This window comes from Gallinula chloropus, assembly GCF_964237585.1.
Source record: "Gallinula chloropus genome assembly, chromosome: 5".
Classification (NCBI taxonomy): Eukaryota; Metazoa; Chordata; class Aves; order Gruiformes; family Rallidae; genus Gallinula; species Gallinula chloropus.
This window is the reverse complement of record NC_140090.1, coordinates 81,121,361-81,143,000: the sequence shown is the minus strand read 5'-3', so window position 1 is coordinate 81,143,000 and position 21,640 is coordinate 81,121,361.

Genomic DNA, 21,640 nt, shown 5'->3' with positions numbered 1-21,640 from the left:
AAGGAAAAAAAATCTAATTATTTTCATTTCAACTTTTCAGAAGTTTTTCTCCATAAAGAATAATTAGAAAAAAAAAAGTTAAGAAAACACCTTCTTGAACTGCAGACATAGGAACTGCTTTCCATCAGCTCGGACTTCACAGCAAACAGACTCTGTTGTCCAGGGATTAAATACCAGCTTAACTATAGATCTAAACTCAAGGGCAATAGGCTGCCTGGCCAGAGGTACAAACAAGGCTTTGCTCTATGCAATAAATTCTGCATTCTCCTTTTCTACTGAGGTTCTGCCAGAAGGAAAGGAAGGAAGGAAGGGGAAATAAAAGGAAGGAAGAATCATAGAATCCCAGCCTGGTCTGGGCTGGGAGGGACCCCAAGGGTCCCAGAGCTCCAACCCCCTGGCACAGGCAGGGACACCAACCTCCAGGCCTGGAGCTACACAAGGTTGCCCAGGGCCCCATCCAACCTGGCCTTGGACACCCCCAGGGATGGGGCACCCACCCCCTCTCTGGGCAGCCCCTTCCAGCCCCTCACCACTCTCTCTGCAAAGAACTTCCCCCTAATATCTCATCTCACCCTTCTCTCCTTTAGCTGTAATTCATTCCCCTTGTTCTGCTGAAAGAAAGGCACAAGTGAGATTGCCCTTGTTTCAGCACTCCCTGAACTAGCCAAACTGGAAAAACTCTGGTTCCAGCTCAAAAAAGGATTACATACCAAGACAAGAAACCAGTGAAAGCTTTTCCATGCTCAGCTCAGCAACACATGTAAAAAAAATATGGTGTGTAGTGGGGAATAAATAATTCATCCACCCACCCCCTTCCTGCTGTCCCTGCAGTTAGACTGCACAAGGTTCTATCAAGGCACAAATGATCCATTCTTGCCAAAACACACTTTAATTCTCTTTCTTTTATCTGAATTCTAATCCAGTTCTGTTGGTGTATGCAAACATTAGACAGCAAGAGAGGTGGATATATTTAGGAGTTGTATGGGGAGCTGTGCAGGCAGAAAGCCTAAAGTCTGCATCCTTCCTTAGACAATGGCAGGACAATTGGTTGGAGCTCTGTGATCCTTGGGGTCCCTCCCAACCCAGACCAGTCTGGGATTCTATGATTCCCATGGATGGAAAGGAATCCAGCCAGCTGACAGCACGCTGGATCCTGAGACAGCAAACATCTCTCACACACGCACAGCCAGCCTAGCGACTAAAGCACGTGTAATCGAGAAAATTCATGAGCTATTTCCAGACAATTTGGGAACAAAAGGATCAAAAATAGCTAAAACTAGGGAATCTGCATTAAATGATTCACCCACTGCTTACATCTGCTTTTCCCAGCTGGATTCTTCTGTCTTTTCTCAAACACGACACCTTAGTGGGCGGCTGCTTCAACTGATAATATTTTCCTACTTGATATCAGTCGATTTTCATGGAAAATAATCTTATTTTTCCACATATCTTGAAGTTTTCTCCATGGTATGCTGGGGATTTCCAAATGGCAACAGCACAGCAGCATCGGAGCCACGGGGCAATCGGGCTTCGCTGCTGTTAAATTCCATCTCGCCCGCCTGTGTCAGTTGCTATCCTGTGCCTGCCTCTCTTAACAAATGCACTTTATTATCAATGTGTGATAATATAGAAGAGATTAAATTTTAAACTCAACAAAATGACAGGTTTTTGACCTGTGGTATGTTAATATTCGTATTTCTAGAAAAGCCTTTTGATTTTTTAATCCTTCAAAGGCAACTGCTGTTGCATAAGGATGCTTCGTGGGGTATTGTCATTATCTTGTAAAATACATTAGTCAAATCTTGATCCAGCAAATGCTCAAGTGCAATACCAAACCAGACTGTAATAAAGCTCTGAGCTGCTCCTTATCATGGATTTGTTATCTTGAGCACTGCAGCGAGGACTCTGGAGAGCCAGTTCATGTACACACGCCCTGACCAAACCTCCCACAGTCCTCACTGGGGCCATTCCTCTGTCCCTTCCTTACAGACATTATTTTTCCTCATTTAATAATACCTGTTGCTCCAACCACACATCCCATAACCTAGAAAATAGGGATCTACTGAGTGGCACACAAAACAGGGCTCCTGCATTTGCTACCTGAAGCCCAGGAGAGAGGGTGGAGGGAGAAGAAACCCCAGAGCAGACGTGGCTGCTGGGACATCCTATGGCTCACGTCTCAGGAGGCAGGAGCAGCCCCTGGCTGTATCCCAAGCTCAGTATTCAGGACAGATCTTGTGCCAGCTAGGCATGATGAACATGATGAACGCACTGAGGACCTGTTCTGCTGTGACAGCAAGAGCGAAACAGGAGTTGGAGACGGCAGAAAAACATCAAGGCATGAATTTGCTTGACACAACACTTAAACCTGAGTATGGGTTCCTCTGGACAGATGTTAAATGACAAGGATAGCTCTTGATAGATAAAGAAATCCATTACCAAAGTGAGAGGAGGTGAACTTTGAAAGTACAAATCAATCATCTTGTGTTCTGACTGTTTCATCTTTTTTTAAAAGAAAGCAGGCAATAGAGGCCTTGTTTGAGGCAGACAATGGTACTGTAATTTCTTTAGCTATATATATAATGGCAGCATGAATATGCATCTTTGGAGATTAAAGAAAACCCTTTCTCAGAGTCCGACATACAAACCACTCTGAATTTGATTATTTAAATCATACTAAATTATCAATGCAATTATCTCACAGACAAAACAAGTAGATTATTATTCTGTGCAGTTCTCATTGAAATGAATAGGGGAGAAACAATGGGAAAGGGAAAACCATCCTAACCTTCACAAACGAGCTCCCAGTCCTTCTCCTCTTCTCCTTCAACATTCATCCCTTTCTTCCAAGGTGAAAAGTCTTTTGTCCCTATCGTGGTCTGGCCCTGGCTGGAGTCCAGATGCCCACCAAAGCTGCTCCATCACTCCCCTTTTCAGCTGGATAGGGAAGAAAATAGATATTGAGAGGTTCAGCAGCGGAGATAAGGACAGGGAGAGATCATCCCACAATCAGTGTTATGGGCAGAACAGGCTCAACATGGAATAAAGGCCAGAAAACTCTCTAACTGATGGCTCTGCCCTGCACCCCCAGTGCAGGGTTTGGGTCAGTTCCTCACGAGTTGTTTACCTTCTTGGCTGGGGGGCCATGCCTCACCCCCTTCACCCATCACAGGATTGCAGCTGCCCCGTGGGATTTTCAACGTGTGGGGAAGATGTGCTCAGCAGCAGCATCCTCTTCCTCCCCCTCCTCAGGTCACAGCGCATGATGCAGCAGAGGCAGAGCCAGGGGCACAGCACGTTGCTCCTGTGCACGGGGCTGTTATGAAGTTGAGCCTTTTTCAAGCCTAGGAGGGGAATTAATGGGAATTAATGCCCATGGGAATGTTGGTGGGATCCACTTTTCACCTTTAAAACTTTCCATGCATTCAGTGCTGCCACCTCCAACATCCCACTGCTCATGGGTAAGACGCATGAGGTGCTGAGCAAGATATTCCCCACAGAGAGTATCTTACAACCTTCCAACCCACACCACCTCTTCCTTCTCCCCCAGATGAGCCCCAAGCAGGTGAGATCCCAGCGCTGCTGTGCCTGAGCTTCTTTCCCAGCAGTGACTGCAGGAAAGAGAAAGAGAAGGGGAGCCATGGGCTTTGAGGTGTGAAGCCTGCTGTCTTGTTGAAGGTGAGTTATCTCATGCTTTACCACCATGAGTGGGGAGTGTTTTCCTGCTGTGTCGGGGACATCAAGAGCACAGAGCTATCTACCACTTTTAATGTCTCTCTAGATCCAGATCTAAACTAACCCAGTGTAAAGGAACATTAAAGGCCGCTCTTCAAAACGTTATATGTACAGTGGGAGATGAAACCTGTCAGGATTCACTCTGGGTTACCATTAACTGTGATGTAGAGCCCAGTATCTTGTCATTGCTCATCTCTCCCGTCACTTCACGGCGTCGGCGCGGGCCACGTGAAGGCTCAGAGGGACACATTTTAATTTGAGCTTTATGATGTGTGAGGCTGAAGCATCACAGTGTTAAAAAAGGGTGTTGTAAGTAAGGACAGCTGCCTGGTGGACACGAAAAAGCCCACAGCAATTCACATGATTCCCTTGGGGCAGCTGAAGGTGAGCAAACACGACGTGGAGTTTGCCAGGCTCCCCCATGGCACCGCCAAAGCCATCCCTGTTATTGTGCTTGAGCTGGTGTGTGCTGGGGGCCAGGAACCAGCCTGTCTGTGAAGGCTGCACAGACCTGAATCACAGAAACACAGGGTTGGAAAAGCCCTTTAAGACCATCGAGTCCAACCATCCCTGTCCTGTGCTGACCCAGCTCCCTGAGCACCTCATCTCCCCTCTGTTAAACACCCCCAGGGCTGGGGACTCAGCCCCTCCCTGGGCAGCCTGTGCCAGGCCCCGACAACAGGAGACCTGGGGACAGGAGAGGTGGAAGTACTGTGACCCTGGTATTTTGTCTGAAATTGTCGTGGCTGACTGTGCCCTGAGAGCTGTGTGTTCTGCACCCTCTGGAGCTGTGTTCAGCCAAACACAACCCTGGCTGCGGGTCAGCACACAAGCACAGGCTGCTGGGTTGTTGTGTGGGCAGGACAGGGTCTGTAACTGATCTGCCAGCAGAATGGGGCTGAAACTGCCCAGCTCACCCATTTCTAACAGGCAACTAGGAGTTTACTGTAAAACACTTTCACAGATTTGTGGGGTCCCAAAAAAAACCCCAAACCCACATCCACCCTAAAGAGTGTGCCTTTCTTCTGTACAGTGCATCCACTGCAATGACAGTGGAGCTGGAAACACTCCTCAGCACATCTAACATGCTCAGGGAGAGATACTTTGCCCATGGAACAGAGAAAATCAGTTCATTTCACTGCTCTGACCTCAGTTCCAACACGTGGCTTTGAGGCTGGCCATGAACTTGCTCTTGCCCTACTCCAGGAACGGGGGAAAGGTTTCTGAGGAGCCTGTGCCAAGCTGTCCTGCAGCATGAGGCAATCCCACCCCACTCCATGCATGAGGGCTGTGTCCTGTCCTACACTGACTCTGGTAAATCTGCTTCTAGAAGGGGACAAGATGCTGAAGCCTCCTGGAAATGAGCAGACCCAAGCTGGCAGGGGGTCAGGCCATCTCAGCCTTGGAAAACAACTGGGGTGTTTCCATCTCTGACGCTGAAATGGATTTCAGAGTGCATGATTTGCCTCCATTACATTCCCAAGGTAAGCACTATTGCCTCTTCCAACACTATTAGCAGGTGTTAAATGCCTGGTGATGGTGAGAGTAAGGCCAGCCTCACCTCCATGGATCCTCTCGTCCACCCTGGACCCCAAAGCTGGACCAAACACTGTCTGTATCACCCCTGGCAGATGTGTGCCCAATCTGGTTTTACAAACCCACCCACAGCTGTTCCACACCACCTCAGCCCTGCCAGAACCCCTTCCCAGTGCTCACCTGCTTCCTCCAGAGCTGCCTTTCTTCCAGCCAGCCATCCCCTCTGTAAGCTATCCCCAGTCCATTTCCATCTTGGCTGGGGAGTCCAAAACTCCTTTTTCATTGCTGAAACACTAATGAAATCTTTGTGTATACTCATGGAACATAAAGAGAGTATAAAGCTCTATTTACTACAGCTACTACAGCAATTCTCCTTTTCATGAGTGAATTTTGTGTCTGTGCCAAGCAAAAGGTGTGTTTCATAATGTTTACTGAGAAGGAGGGAAGGAAATCCATCCTGTGTGGCACCTGAGAGCAGGTCTGTAGTGCACAGAGGTGTCTGACAGCCTGGTCTCCTCCTGCGAGTTGCTGGGGATGCTGTACTAATAGTGTGGAGGTTTAGGATTATAGAATCATAGACTCATAGAATGGGTGAGGTTGGAAGGGACCTTCAGAGCCCATCTTGTCCCACCCTGCAGTGAGCAGGGACATCTTCACTAGATCAGGTCACTCAGAGCCCCATCCAGCCTGATCTTGGATGTCTCCAGGAACGGGGCCTTCACCACCTCTCTGGGCACCCTGTGCCAGGGATCCACCACCCTCAGAGTTAAGAGCTTTTTCCTACTATCCAACCTAAATCTCCCCTTTTTGAGTTTAAACCATCCCCCCTCATCTCATCACTCCATGCCCTCAGGAACAGTTTTTCCCCAGCTTCCTACAGGCACCTTCCAGGGATCAGAAAGCCACTATAAAGTTCCCCCAGGAGCCTTCTGCAAACAGCTTCCCAATTTCCAGGACTTTGATAGAAAACTGAAAGGGTGTCAAGGCCAAAAGCTTTGCTGTTTGTTGGGGATGTGCTGGGGGGACCAAACCACAGGAGCAAACTGCAGCAGCACTCCTTGCACAAGGGTTTTGTGCTCTTGAGCTACCTGGAGGCACCAGGGACGTGCTGCTGAGCCACAGGCAGGACAGACCCCAGCAAGGGCTGGTGCTCCAGGCACAGCAGGTCTGTTGGGAGCCCCACATGAGCGCTCAGCACCCTGCAGCATGCTGGGGAAGGCTAGTGGAGGAGTACAGGCGACTGCAGGAGTTTTGACAAGATATTTGCAGCATATACACAAGGTAAACTGTGCAAACCCAGGTGTGAGCACAGGGACCTTGCACCCACAGTATGATAGGACAGCTGGTGGTGGTGGCTTACTGCTTGGGAGGAGAAACAAGTGATGGTGCTGACCCAGAGTATCCTGGGGGCTCTCCTGCGATGCCCTGCTCTCCCCTGCACTGCCAAGGACAGGGCTTACCTCAAAACAAAACACTTGCTTCCCAATATCCCATAGCTAATTACACTCATTACTCCTGCACCTTCCACAGACACACCCTGACACTGTGGTAACACCCAGGACACACACTACATAACGCTGTACTGATCTAAGAGGGACACAGACCTGTGTGCAAACCTTCCAGAGCCCTTCCCAAAACAGTTCTCACGTGCCAGGAACTGAGTATCCCCAGGGGTGGGAATGACAGGCTGCCAGCCTGGCAGCCAAACGGGCTTCATTACAATGCAAAGGTCACGAGCTCATATTGCTGCGGAAATTTCTATTAACTTTTCTTCACATCAAATCAATTGGAACCAAACTTATTCTTGTCATTGGCCTAAAGCAAAAGCCCAGGCTGCCAAGCAGCTGCAGCAGCTCTTTTAAATTGTTATTTATATGGAAACAAAGCCAACCAAAAGAACAGAAAAAACCCTCCCCAACATTAGCTACAGCAAGCTTATTAACAAATTCATTAGCAAATTCATTTCACTGATTGCACCCAATACTAGGCATTCAATAGAAACCCAGAGATAACAGCAGAAACTAATTATTGCTAGCCCATTGCTTCACATGAGGTGGCTTCTGCACGAGAGTGTTGCTGCAGAAGCTGGACCTGTGAACATCTCTGGGCCATACCCCTCGCTGGGAGAATTCGGGAAGATTTGAGCAAGGAGAGCATCTCACCCAAAGGGAGGATCTGGTGCACTGCTTCTGTCACCAGGACACGGGGTTTAACCTTCACCTCCCAGCCTTAGGAAAGAGCAGGCATGGCTTCATGTGTCTGTGCAGTGCCACACCAAGCAGGTGGGAGTCCAGGAAGGGTCTGGAGTAGGAGCCTGCAGACACATGTCCTTTCTCTGCTCCTTTTGCATTTGTAGGAACAGATGGGACCTGAGTGTTTAGTTCCTTGCACCTTGGATTACGTTGTTGCCTTTATTTCAGAGGAAGAAGGGAGCAGCTGATGGCACTGCTCAAAAAATAAACCCAACCTGCTGCGTCCTCCTACGCACCCACGTCTCAAATAGCTTTTATGTCACAGCTCCTCATCCTCCAGGCATCTTCTTGGGGTTTTTTTCTGAAGGCCAGTTATATCATGGAAATAAACACAGGCTGCACTAGGTGTGACTGGGGTCACCCTGGTAAAAAGTCCCAACAGTCAGTGGCCTTGCTTACCTCCTCTTCCATGTTGTCTACGTTGGTCATCAGCACAGGGATTTATCGGGGCTCCTGGAGAAGCTGGAAAAGGACAACACAGCAAGTTATCAGTCCAGCTTTCCTCTTCCAAAGCCCAGCATCACTAAAAACACCCTGTCCCAGCTCCAGCAGGTTGCTGCTGCCCGGAGCCTCTGCACGTGGCAGAGCAGCTTCTGCTCCAGGTCCGGCAGCAGCTACATGCAAGCTGAAGGCTCTCGCCCACTCGCTGTGCTGATGGCAGGTGAGGAGCTGAGAGCACCAGCTCTGCAGGACCAGCTCTTTTCCAGGGGCTCTCAGCCCACCACGAAAAATGACACTTGCCTGCCTTAGGTTCTGCTCTGCACGTGGCTCTGCAGCCTGTGGCTTGTTTGCAAACTCTTCATTTCAGCTGCCTCGGGTTTCTAAATTGGCTTTTTCTGTCTCTTCCCGTGATTAGATGGCTGATGTTAAGTAACTTATTGTGAAAGTGAAGGACCAATAAATGTCCCCGTTTTGAGTGTACTTCAGTGGTTTAAACCATGTTAAAAATGAAAAACACTTGAGGTCACCAACCTGAGCACTCGAGAGTCACGTCCACCTTAAAGTGCTTTAATGGCCTGTTAATGTATTACTGCAAGTACATCCACAGCATTGTTTATGATAAAGTTAATTCCCACTGCATTAAGATACATGTATTTTTTCAAGTTTACCTTAAAAAGATCACAGAATCACAGACTGATCTGGGTTGGAAGGGACCCCGAGGATCACAGAGTTCCAAACCCCCTGCCACAGTGATTTCTAATCGCTGTCACACCACACTCAGAGCTCCCCAAGCAAAGCCCTTCCCAGACACTTTAGGTGGTTCTCAACACACCCCCGAGCTGGGTCACTGTGTAAGGTGTAAGTCTTTGTGTTTAACAGAAGGGAGAAACTGAGGCAGCGCTCAGTTGACTTGCTCAGGCACATGACCCCCAGCCTGTGCTGAGGCAGGACCCCTCAAGCAACACCCAGGTGTGGAGATGGGCGATGAGCAACACACAATTCGATGTGAATTGTAGGTGGAGCCGTTAATTGGGTGAAATCACACAGATTACAGACATTTGTTACTGCAAACGTGGCAAGCTAAAAAACTGCTAATTGGTTACACACACAGTTCACACCCCACTGATTGGTTAGTGATTATAACGAGTTCTGATGAACATATCTTATAGCTCAATATCCTTAGTTTACCTTTGATGCCTAAAAGCATCTACACACCTGCTGTTTGACCATCTTACTATGGCTGGTTCTTGACATGTTCCGTTACTCCCAAGATCTTCCCATAACTCCTCCTTGGTTTAGGGCAGTCTGTACCCCTGCCATCAAGGCCTCTGTGTTTTGAGAAAGTGATTATTAAGATCCTCTCAGCATGAGGCACTTTTCCTGTCTCACAGGAACGTGAGGATGTTGTCAGGGCCTACGACTCTGGTGAGGAGAGCCAGGCCGCCGGCAGGCCTGCTGTCCTGCCCGACACCCAAGGGCTCCTGCAGCACCCCTCCCCTGTGGCCGTGCTCTGAAACCAGCTACACAGATAGAGCCATGCCAGTATTCACCATCCCCTGAGTAAACATGACGTACACACAGCCTGCTGATGTTAAATCAGATGTCAGTGCCGACGTTGCCCATCATTTCTGCAGCACAGTCAGGTTTTCCAGCAGGCGCCTTGCAATAAACTGATTATTGCTGCTAGTACAAGCACACTCTGCTTCATTCAGGGAATGTCTTCAAACAGATTTGAGGTTGGGTTCCTTCAGCAATTTCAGCCCTAACAGTCTTCACCAATGAACCGTGCACAGTAGATAAGATGGGGGGGGGGGGAAACTCTCCAAATGCTAATGTCTGGCTGATTCCCCAGCTGAAATTCTAACAGCTATCAGCACATTTGCATTATACCAGCAGCCTCGTGCCGCAGCTATCTGCTCAGGGAGGTTCTAATATTTACAGTGTGCACAGTACTGTCTGTTGTTAAACTCATGAACAGACTCAATGACCCAACAAACTGGGAAATGTACGAACTGGAATAAGAAGAGGATGGAACTAGCATGCACTGTGTTATCACAGGCAGCACAGAATCAAAAATACAAGCAGTAACCCAATTCCTACTGAAATGAATGTCCATGTGTCCCGAGTCCCACCTGACCTTTCCCCAACAGACTCTATTTTCCACCCACATCATTCAGAACTTTTCCCTAAAGGTTCCTCCTTTTTGAGTCTGTGGGGAAGGCAGGCACAGCATGGCTGCTCGTGAGGCTACACTTGCACAGAGGAGGTCTTCAGGACCTGGCTGCTCATTGCCTGATGATTCTCCTAGAGGTGAAGCTGCCTTAGGGTTGTCCCATGGAGGAAGCAGATGGCCCATGCGATGCTAATGTCACAGAGGAGGTGGTTCTGTTTGACACCAGCAACTGCAATCTTGGGGAACAAAACAGCTCCCAGTGTGATTTCATGTAACCTGACTTGGTTTTGCTCCCTCAGGCTCCTCCCCATCCATGCCTGGGATGAGGGTGAGGTGGGAAAGTGATGCATCTGCCATAGATCAGCCAACTGGCTGCCCCTTGGACCTGGACACAGGTCCTAGTGAAACATGAAAGGCTTCTAAAGAGCTTATATCCCACTTTGCTGCGACAAGGCCCAGAGCTTGTTTTTTGGAGGGGGAAGAAGCAGTAAGGTGCTGTCCCTGTGAAGGTGGTATCCCTGGGTGGTGTCCTGGGAGAGGAAACACCATGTAAAGGAGAAGAGTTGAGGCTTCAGCCTTGCAGACAGGGAGAGGACTCAGAGCAGATGAGTCCAGACACCCAGAAAGTGCTTTCTTTACCTTGTTTGTCATTAAGGGATTCTTTCTTCCCTCCACACATATGAGTTTTGTTAGAGGATGAAATATCTTATTGAATTAAATCAAGAAAAAGGGTAATTTTAAATTAGAAGTTTTGTTTTCCACTCTCTCTAGAAAATATCTATTCTTCAGACCTATAAATGTTTCCTTAGATAATAGCATACATAACAATATACCATAACAGTTCCCAATGCTTTTATGAGAAGATGCTTTTATATTGACAGATATTTCAGTTCACTGAGCAGAGTATTACAGTCTATAGAGCTTTGATAGAAGAAGGAGTGATAAAGCCAGGGAAGAAATATATTAAATTTCTTGCAAGCAAATGACAAAGCTGCAGAAAATTAACACTGCTGGTGTTAGATCCTCAACTTTCTAATTTTCCTTCCTGCTCATATTCATTCATCAGAAAACCCATAACACTCATGGAAGTACTGTGTCAGTCATTTTGATCTGAGAATGGTCAGCCCAATACCTATAGGGGTTACAGAGTCTTTTATAACTGAGAAATGGAGGGTTATAGAAATTTGACTTATTTCCTGTTTTCTAGAGAATGGGTTGTATGATCTATAAACACGTGTTATTTCCATCTGTAATTTCCACCAGTACATAATTCATTCCTGTAGTTAGAGATATGCAAAAGTCCTGGGGGTAAAGATGTGAGCAATTGGTGGGAAGAAGGGAAGAAAAAGAGAACATTATAACAGCATCTCCTGTTCCACTGTGCTGCTTGTAAAAGTACTCAGCAGGTGACAGACAATGGTTTGATACAGCCACTGTGGTGTTAGCTGAGGGTGGGGGAGAAGCTTCCCTTGCTGTCCCCAGCCTCTCCAGGTCTCCTTCCCCAGCCAAACCTCTTCCATCAAATGAACTCTCTAGGAATTTTCCTTCCTATAAGGTAGAAGACAAGAGCATCTCTCTACCTCCCAGAAATGGCTCACACAGGGATGTTCTCAACTGCCCGTGACTTCACCAGGCACTGGGGGTGGGGGTGGGGGGTGCTCTGAGGGCCCCTCCACCCAAACTGGTGTGGGATTCAGTGACATGCCAAGGGATGAGCTGCAAGAACCAACCATACCATCCAAACTACTAAGGAGAAACCCAGGGGAGCTGGCTGGGTACAGTGATCCCAAATTAGACCACTTGTGTATCCATCTGGATTTGAAAAGCCGCCTGTGACTTCAGCACTGAAAAGAAAATCACAAAGCTGCTTTTAACTGGGAATTTGTTGGATGCCACAGTGACTCCTGGCTATTTGATCACCCCACAGAGCCCCAGTGTTGTTATTTACACAAGACTGGCTTCCAATTTAAGGAAGATCAAGGCTTTTAGTCATATTCCTGTGTGAGACAAGTCAGAAAGCGAGCTGGGTTTTTACCAATCCCTGCCCTGGTGATGAGTATCTGTTACAGCCAGCAAAGCAGAGAGCAAACCCGAGACAGGGTGATTGAATCTGCTTCAGATTCTGTCTTGTTCTTAACTCTGAAGAGCTAAACTACATGAACTCAGTGGAGAACTGTGCTCTTGAAGCTAGACTCCTTGATGCATGGACTGACTGGGAGGTCTCAGCGTGGTGCAGATGCCCTTGGGTGTGCAGCACTGGACTGACTCTCATGTTTGGGTATATGTGAGAGTGTGTGTGTGGGACTAACATGCCATAAGGACGGCTCATTGGCAGAGGTAAAAATAATACAGAAAAGGTCAGAAGTGCTGGTAGTGAAATATTAGATAACAGAGGAATAAAAGGGACTGAATCCTTGGGGAGGGGAGGGAGTGGGGGGAAGCGACAGAAGAATATGGAAATTGCAAACTCTGACCTTTAAAAAAGTTATGCCTTTTGCACAGCCAAAGCAAAGCCGTGGGGGAGGAGACCCAGCATCCCACTTCAGCATGATTAAATATTTTGCCAATGTGCAGCTTATTGTGATTTGCTGGCATAAGCTCAGACTTTCTGTTTACCTGTTCAGTGCTTGAATGCAGAGTGCATAACAGCAGAGTGAGGCCCAGGACTGAAAGAAAGGCTTCATGCCCAAGCTGGATGTGCTCAGCAGACTGCTTAACACTGGAGGCAAACGGGATGGAAAGAGATCCTCAAAGCCAGATACAAATCAACACATCACTTTTAATCTCTGCTTTAATAAGTTATGCAGGAAAGCACAGTTTCTGTCAAAACCAGGAAATAAGTCTCGTTTAGAAATCAAATCTGTAAGGCTGACTGCATCATGTTAAAAAACTAGGTGATCAAGAGGTTTCTGGCAGCACACAAAACAAGGATCATCCAGGTATCATAATTGGTATGAGCAGTGTAGCTGTAACCTGTCACTCTGCTTTTCAGTAGCTGTAGGTGCCCTAAACCTGTGGTGACCTGACAAACTCACGAATGGTTCCTGAGGCAGAACATCAGCACTGCAGGAACATTTCCCTTAGCTCAGCTCAGGGTACCGGTTGGTGGACCAGGCTCTATTTTTCCTGCCCAGAGGGATGTCTTCCTCCACTCCAGGACCCATCAGAGGAGAGCAGAGGGCCCCTGACAACTCCTCTCCTCCCTGTTGAGCTGCTCCACCACTGAAGTGCCCCATGCCCTGTGAGATGATGGTGTTTGGTTCCCTGGGGGCTTGTTTAAGAGTAAACATTTAGTCTGACAACAAATGAATTAGGAAGTGGAAGGGCAGTTGGTACACTCTGTGCCAGTAACGCTGAGTTTTATAATGCTGTTTGGAAAGGAGTGCCCTTTCCATGTGCCTCGCAAAACAGTACATGAAGCAGAGCTATCTGAGATGTCCAATTCCTTCTCTTCCAGCAGAGACTTTCCTGGTTTTACTGGGTAACCTGAGGTTGCAGTTCTGTGATAGAACAAGCTTTTACAGTTCCCACCACCTGGAAGGAGAGGCTTTTTTATGAATTAATGGTAAAACTGACCTTTTCCTTCATCTACTCTGATGTCCAGGATAGAAGTCTTTTGGCCCCAGTTTTTTGTAGAATAATGAACATTTATAATCTGCAGCACTTTCTCCTGTCTCCAAGGGGTGGGAAGATTTCACTTCTTCCTTCCAAGCCGTGATCTAGAGAGGAGGATGAGGTGGGCAAGACCAGAAACACAGATCAATGATTAAGTGAGGCTCTGAGGAAGGGAATTGCTAGGCTGTGCAATCAAGTTGCAGTATGTTGGTACTTGCTAGAAGTGGATAGAAAACTGGGCAGCGAAGGGCAGGGGGCAAATGGAAAGAAGGGAATTCAAGGGACTCAAACAGGCAAGGAAGGAGGATGAATGAGTCACACACACAGAATCACACAGAATCATTAAGTTTGGAAAAGACCTCCAAGATCATCTAGTCCAAACATCCCCCTGCCACTACATTACTCACTAAACTATACCCCTAAGTACCTCATAGCTCCACCCTGAGGGATGGTGACTCCACCACCCCCCTGGGTAACCCCTTCCAGTGCCCAATGGCTCTTTTGGAGAAGAAATGTCTCCTCATTTCTAACCTGAACCTCCCCTGGCACAACTTGCAGCCCTTGTTGTTCTGTTCACCACACACCCGCTTTGGAAGAAGATGGCAACAGATGCCTTCATCTTTTATCACACTCCCCACTGCTTAAAACAGGTTGACTGGGTGTAAATATTCTTGAAGCTTGAGCTTCCCTGCGAGGGATCAGACACACTGCCTGTGGCTCTCAGCTCCCCTCCTGGAAGAGGGGGAGAGGAGCAAGTTGGAGTGCTAACACAGATCCAAAGGACTTTAAAAAAGGACATAAATCTGACCTGAAGAATTGAAGTGACTTTAGCAGAAATAATTCAAGTCAGCAACAAGAGAGTCTCACTGGTGTGTGGCACACTTGATAAAATAACCTCAAGGACTGGTAAAAATATTCAGGATGTGTATTTAAACAGGCATAGGTGTAATACTTGTAATATGATCGCATGGAGATGCTTAAAATAATTATCATAATTATAAATAATAATTATAATTAAAATTGCAAAGGCAATAATTGTAATCTTTTAGATGCTGAGCAGGGTTATCTCAACATTTCTCTACCATTAATATTATCTAATAGCTACAACGGTGCTAAAGAAAAACAGTTTTTCCCAAGTATGTGCACGGTGGGGAGCAGGGGGAGAAGGGGAAGAAAGCTGGTTTGAAGCATAAAACTAATGGGGTTTGGGACATTAATGTAAACAAAGGAAATAGTTACCTAGATGAATGTTGTTTGTCCAACATCCTGGTCCTGGGCCGGTCCTGCTGTGCCTGTGGGGCTCTCAGGCTCATCATCCCACATCACCAGCCTGGCAGTTACCTGGGATGGTGTGAGGCACTGGTCTGTACTGCCTGAAAAATCAACCAAATTTCCTTGTTGGTATGGAGAAAAGCAACCACAAAGTTACCAGAAAAGAACTAAGCTATCTAAGTTACCTAATGCCTGGGAGAAACTGCCCTGGCAATTCTCTGTCAGTACTTTCATTGTGAAGAATAGCAACTTACCGAGCGAGTAAGCCCAGCCCAAGGTGGCCAAGCCATCCAGTTAAAGCCCGTGTCTATACTCGACCTGATCATTTCTTTCCTTCATGTCTCTCACTCTTTTTAGGGGGGTTGGTTTGTTGTTGGTTTTTGGTTTTTTTTTTTAAAACTACAAATCAATTTCTGGTTATTTATTTGTTATTTTATATTTATACAAGAAAGAAATATTTCACCCCTAAAGCAAATCAAGGATAGAATAACAATCTCAGAAAGGTCAGCATCTCTCCAGTTTGTTAATTGAATCTGTCTTCAGAGCCACAATGCCAATACTTCAAGGGCAAGAAAGGGCAGGGATGTAATAATAATGGGAGCAAATGTCTTTGTATGAACTGGAATTGATGGCGGAGAGGCTCAAGCCCAGTGCAGCCTCCAAGCTTCAAATCTTTGCTCAAGGAACCATCAGTCCTTGGAAATTTTGTCATTTTTCCTCAAGGTAAATGCCTCCAGGAGGCTGTAATCCTCGGTGGCTGGTCCCAGGGGTGTAAATTATCGTTAATGCCTCAATTATTTACGGCCTGCTCGGCTCCCAACACACAGATCCTCCCCGAGTTTCAAATGTTTTATTAAAATCGTTTCGCGCCCTTTTCCCCTGCATAAAATATCTGCTATCCCTGTGTGTACTGGCCTGCCAAAGAGCCTCTGAAGGAAAAACAAGGGGGAAAAGCCATCTGGTTCTTTTGAGCAATCCAGGAAGTTAATCCGGGTTAATGCCGCCCAGGTCCTCGCGGTGCGGAACCTCCCTGTGCCTCGCGTCCGCGCAGGCCTCTGCACCCGCCATGTGTCTAACAGGCAGGGAGGGAGGACTCAGGGCACAGAGTGAATCTGCACGGTTTTGCTGCTGGGAGACTTAAGATGTTAGCTGCCAATGCTGTGAGGCCAGGGGGTTTCGTGGGACCATCCAGAATCACAGAGTTGGAAAAGCCCTTTAAGCTCATCCAGTCCAACCGTCCCTGTCCTGTGCTGACCCAGCTCCCTGAGCACCTCATCTCCCCTCTGTTCAACACCCCCAGGGCTGGGGACTCAGCCCCTCCCTGGGCAGCCTGTGCCACAGCCCCACAACTCTGCCAGGGAAGAACTTTGCCCTCCCAGCTGAGCTGACCCTGCCCTCAGAATTGCCCTCCAGCCCCTTCCCCAGCCTGGTTGCCCTTCTCTGCACTCGCTCCAGGACCTCCATGTCCTTCTGATGGTGAGGAGCCCAGAACTGGACCCAGCACTCCAGGTGCAGCCTCACCAGTGCCCAGCCCAGGGGTACAATCCCCTCCCCACACCTACTGGCCACATTCTTTCTGATAGAACCCAGCATGGGGCAGGGGGAGCATTTTGAAAGCACCCAGTGAAGGTACCTAGGGAGAGCCGCAGTTACTTCCATAGGAGGAAATAACTTGTGTCGTGCCTGTTGCTACACCCCATGCAACTGGTGATACCCATACAGACCAGTACCAACACACATTCTTCCCAAGTGCTTGTGAAGGGCCCCTAAAAACATGGATTTTTATAGACCTGCCTTCAGTTGCTGGGTGCTGGAGGTGGGAAAGGGGCAGTCAGGGAGCTTCCCAACTGCTGCATCTCACATTGCAATCACAGCCATCATTCCTCCTGACCATGTTCTTTGCTGCACGAAGAGCTTGATGAGAGATCTCTGCAAAACAGAGTGACTGTTGAAGCTGGAATTAGCAGTGCTCCGACTGCAGCAGGAGAGCCGTGCTGCACGTTAAGTCTCTAATTGTAACTAACTTTTGCTAAGTCAATGCAAATTATTTGGGGATGTTGACAAAAGAATTTGATTATTTGGGGGATATCAAGGGAGTTTCCACCTTAATGTATTTGGACAAGTTATTACTCTTAGGGGCTCAGAATGGCAAACATGTCATAAATAATCTGAGCTGGTTAAATAAATCCATTGATGGAAAGACATTGCTCTCATTTACAGCTTGTTGAAGGACAGCCACTGGATTAAGATAATACTTGTGTAACAAATACATTAATCCTGGAAAAAGAAAACCTCAATATTTCCCTCTTGTTTTATTCGGTGTGGACGCTCACGGGCGGCTGGTTTCTTGCATAACAATGAAATGTTTACTTTAGAGAGATGAGCAGAGACCTGTAGGTAAGAAATTGGACAAATTTGTGTTTACTCAGCTCCAAGTGTGGTGTTTGAAACAGCATTTAGATGAACTGGAGCCGTGTGAAACGCACCGTTCATGCCGCTGGCACCGCCGGTCGTTGGGTCCTTCCGTGCTGTTCGGAACCAGAATGTAAATTGAAGTGCTGGTACCCCATGGCACTTGTAAAAACAGCCACTTTCTTCTGGATCAAACCCTCCCCAGCTGTTGGAGAGCACATAAGAAACCTTGAACCTAAATAATAATTGATAAAAGGCAAGAAGAACAGGAAATGACATCATAATAATTGTAGATAACGACACGATTATTTTCAGTTCCCTAATTTCTGCCAGTGCAAACTCCGCACATTTCTCTTCAAAGAAGAGCTGATGTGTTCCCTTCCTTTGCACTGACACCAAACACGAGGGGCTGAGCATCACCCCAGATCCTCCCATGGAGATGCCAGCCGGGCAGGAGACAACCCCCCCAAAAGTCTCCCCGCCAGCCAATCCTCCCTCATCCCTGCTGCCATCTCCTCATCCACATGGGCAGAGCAGCACAAAGGCTCTTCCAGCTCTGATTCAAAACCTTGCTGCTCATTTAGTTTCTCCCAGCAGCCGACACGGGGCTCTGAACCAGGTTAATGGTTATAACAACTCCTCATTCAGACCCATTCCCCCTTCCAACAGAAACATTAGAATCCTTGGATTGAACTAGGCTAAGAAACAACCACCCAATCTTAAAATCAGGAATTACAAAAAAACCCAAACCCACAACCAGCTGACTGGGTTTGGAATACACAGTGATGGAAATCACATTAAACCGAGGGAAAAACCCTCACTGTGGGTTTCTGTACTGGTTAGGCAAAAGAGAACCTTCTGAGGGGTTTCCTCTCCTTGGTGGCTTTAAACCAGCTGAGCTCAGCAGCACCCATAAAGTTTTCCTACCTTTCACACGAGAGGCCTGAGAGCAGCCTGGACAATGTATTTACTATTAGTGTCCACCCGACTCATCATTCCGACACCACTGGCTTGATTTGGGGCGGGGGGGGGGGGCACTCAGCAGCTGCTATTTACCTTAGCTGAAGTTTTCTCATTCCTGTGGAAGTGGGATGGTGTTTCACTGCCCAGATGTGTACTTCTGCACCCAAATCTCACACCAGTCGTATTTCTGCCGCGGGCTTGCTGCATCCCACACCATCGGGCTGTTCTGCAGCCGCGCAGCACGAAGACCGATGGGTGTTTTAGTGTGCTATCACTGCCTTACTCTGACGGCTTCACTGTCCTGAATCAATACAAACAGGTGTTTAGAAATCAATGTGCAGCAGAGTAATAGAGTCGACTGAAATTAAAATCAAACCAATTGAAACCGCTGGTGAGCACAGGCGTTAGAGAGAAAGAGGGAAGGGCTGGGGAGCGGCTCCCCCGCGAGCAGACGTCCTTCCCCATTCCTCAATACAATACAAACCTGCAGTTATTGTCAGGGCAGCCTGTGTCTGGACCAGTAGCGAGCCCAGGAATGAAATCTCTCCTTTCAATGGGCTCCCAGACTGATGGCCCTGGCTCTGCAATGCGCAGCAACACAACATTAAGTGCTCTATGAGTTTTGCTGCGAGTCGACGCATAAACAAGAGAAGCACTCGGATACCCTTTATTGCAAATATCTGCAGGTAAAATGTAATCTTCCAAAACAGTTTGGCCTTCAGATGCAAAATGAGGCAGCCACACTGCGGTGCTTTGATGATGATTGTTTCTTTCTGACAATAAAAAAGCCCATCACGGAGCTTTACTTCTAACGCGGCTGATCTCCAGCCCCACAGTTGAAGCAGGGAGATTAATAAGCTTGTGGTATTTGCATGGTGAGTAAAAACATGGTCCTTTGAACTGAAACAGCTGAGCTTCCATCCTGAAAGTTTCCCTTTTAAAGAACCGTGCTTTTTAAGGAGAAAAAGGTTGATTTTTGTGAGTGTGCATGTGTTGCTTAAAAGCGTGTGCCTGGAAACCCACAGAGGACATAAAGTAGTTTTTTAATAAGGAGAGACCTGAATTCAAAGATGGCCAGAGCCACCCCTGAAAGAGGAGTCTGGAGTACAAAAATCCCACCATTTCCTTTCAAAATAATTATGTTCATCCTGGGGAATCCGTTCCCTTTCTGAACGCTGTGCTTGAGCTGCCAGGCTTCTGCTGAGCGTTTATGCAGTGATGGCCAGGCGACATGAGAGTAAACAAATCAGAAATGCTCAGAGTCAGACAGACAAGTAGAGAGAATGAATATGATTTTGTACCTTTTAGATAGTGATCTTTTTTTCTTAATACCATTTTAATGTAGCCTAGAGGTCATACGCTTCCATTTCCACTCAGATTTTTCTATTGTGGAACATAAAAATGATCTATAGGCTTCGTACGTTGCCAGGTCTAACGTGCAGGGCTAATGGCACGCTGATAAATTGTTAATGCTTTTTCTATTGTCATCTTGACAGTTCCCCAAGAGTTGTTTTCAATGTCAAGCTTTCACTGGGTTTGGTGAAATAACCCTACCCTGTATTAAGAAGATGCATTGCATCTCCTTCCCCCCATCCATTATGCAGGCACTGCTCACAGACAGGAAGAATACTATTTATTTGCTGTACCGTTGATAATTAGGGATTACCTGAAAGGCCAAGGTAATGTATTTTACAAGCTGTGAAAACCATCTCACTGAAGATACCCAGTGTGTACACACCCTTCCTAAGCAGGGCCCAGGTGGATGCAGACAGTTTAGGCTAAATAAAGAGAGAGATGCTTAAAAAAAAGGTAAAATGTATTAGCTCTGTTCAGGCACACTGTGAGGACTCGTAAGGGCTGGAGTACTTGGGTTGCAGCTGGTTTAAGAAACACAGTTTTTTACTTTGTCCAGTGAAGAACAGGGTGCACACAGCAGACACCGATGCTCTCATTATAGCTGTAGTGCTAATTAAACTAATTACACACATGAGGCTGGCAAATTGCCGGCGTCTCGCAGTAAAAAGAGCTTCACATAATTCAAAAGGGCAATGACTTTTTAAGCATAAAATTTGGGGAAAGGATATGTAAATGAAATGTTACAATCCATTAGCAAAAAGATTATACCCTTACTTCACTTAATACAAGACTTGTTTTAATGTCAGGCTGATAATTTTTCAATTGGGGGAAATGGAACATAAATGTGGCACGAGAAACGTTAGAGTTCATAAACAAGTCTCTACCGACCCGTCACAGCCCCCTTCCCTCTGGGAGAGGGGTGACTACCACCTCGTTTGACAAGGGCCAGTCTTTTGGAGAGCAGGGGATGTACATGTTGTATAGCACTGGGCAGTAGCAGTGTGATAAAACACCTGATATCACCAAAAAACGAGTGATGATAGAAAGAAAATACTAGTTACACACTCAAAGAACAGGGGGAATTTAAATACAGGCTGTTTGTTTGCTCCTGGTGCCTCCTGTCACCCAGGCCCCCTCTGCCTGTGGCAAGGGACCATGCCCACGTCACGCTGCAGCAATTGCCTGAGAACTGAATTTTGCTGTCCTGTGTAAACTGTAACCAATGAGCACAGCCCCATGTGAAGCTACAACAACAATCTACTCCTGGGTAGATTGTACCAGAATCCCGTTTGCTCACCTGCTGCCGATGGATTACCATCCCAGTATGCCCAGGAATTACTCCCTACAGAGTAGCTCCATCAGTTACAAAGCCCAATTTGCCTCTTTTCCCTCAGTTCTAATACTTCAAGCATAGAATCATGGCATCATTTAGATTGGAAGAGACCTTTAAGATCACTGAGTCTAACCACAGCCTGACCCTGCCCAGCCCACCTCTGGACTAACCATGTCCCCAAGCACAGCATCCACACACCTTTTAAACCCCTCCAGGGATGGTGACCCCACCACCTCCCTGGGCAGCCTGTTCCAATGCCTGACAGCCCTTTCAGGACAGAAATTCTCCTGGTATCCGACCTAAATCTCCCCTGGGGCAGTTTGAAACCATTCCCTCTCCTCCTGTCACTTGTCACCTGAGAGAAGAGACCGACCCCCACCTCCCCACACCCTCCTTGCAGGTAGCTGCAGAGTGATGAGCTCTGCCCTCAGCCCCCTTTAGTCACGACTAGAGAGCCCCAGCTCCCTCAGCTGCTCCTCACAGGGCTCCAGCCCCTTCCCCAGCCTGGCTGCCCTGCTCTGGACTCGCTCCAGCATCTCAACATCCTTCCAG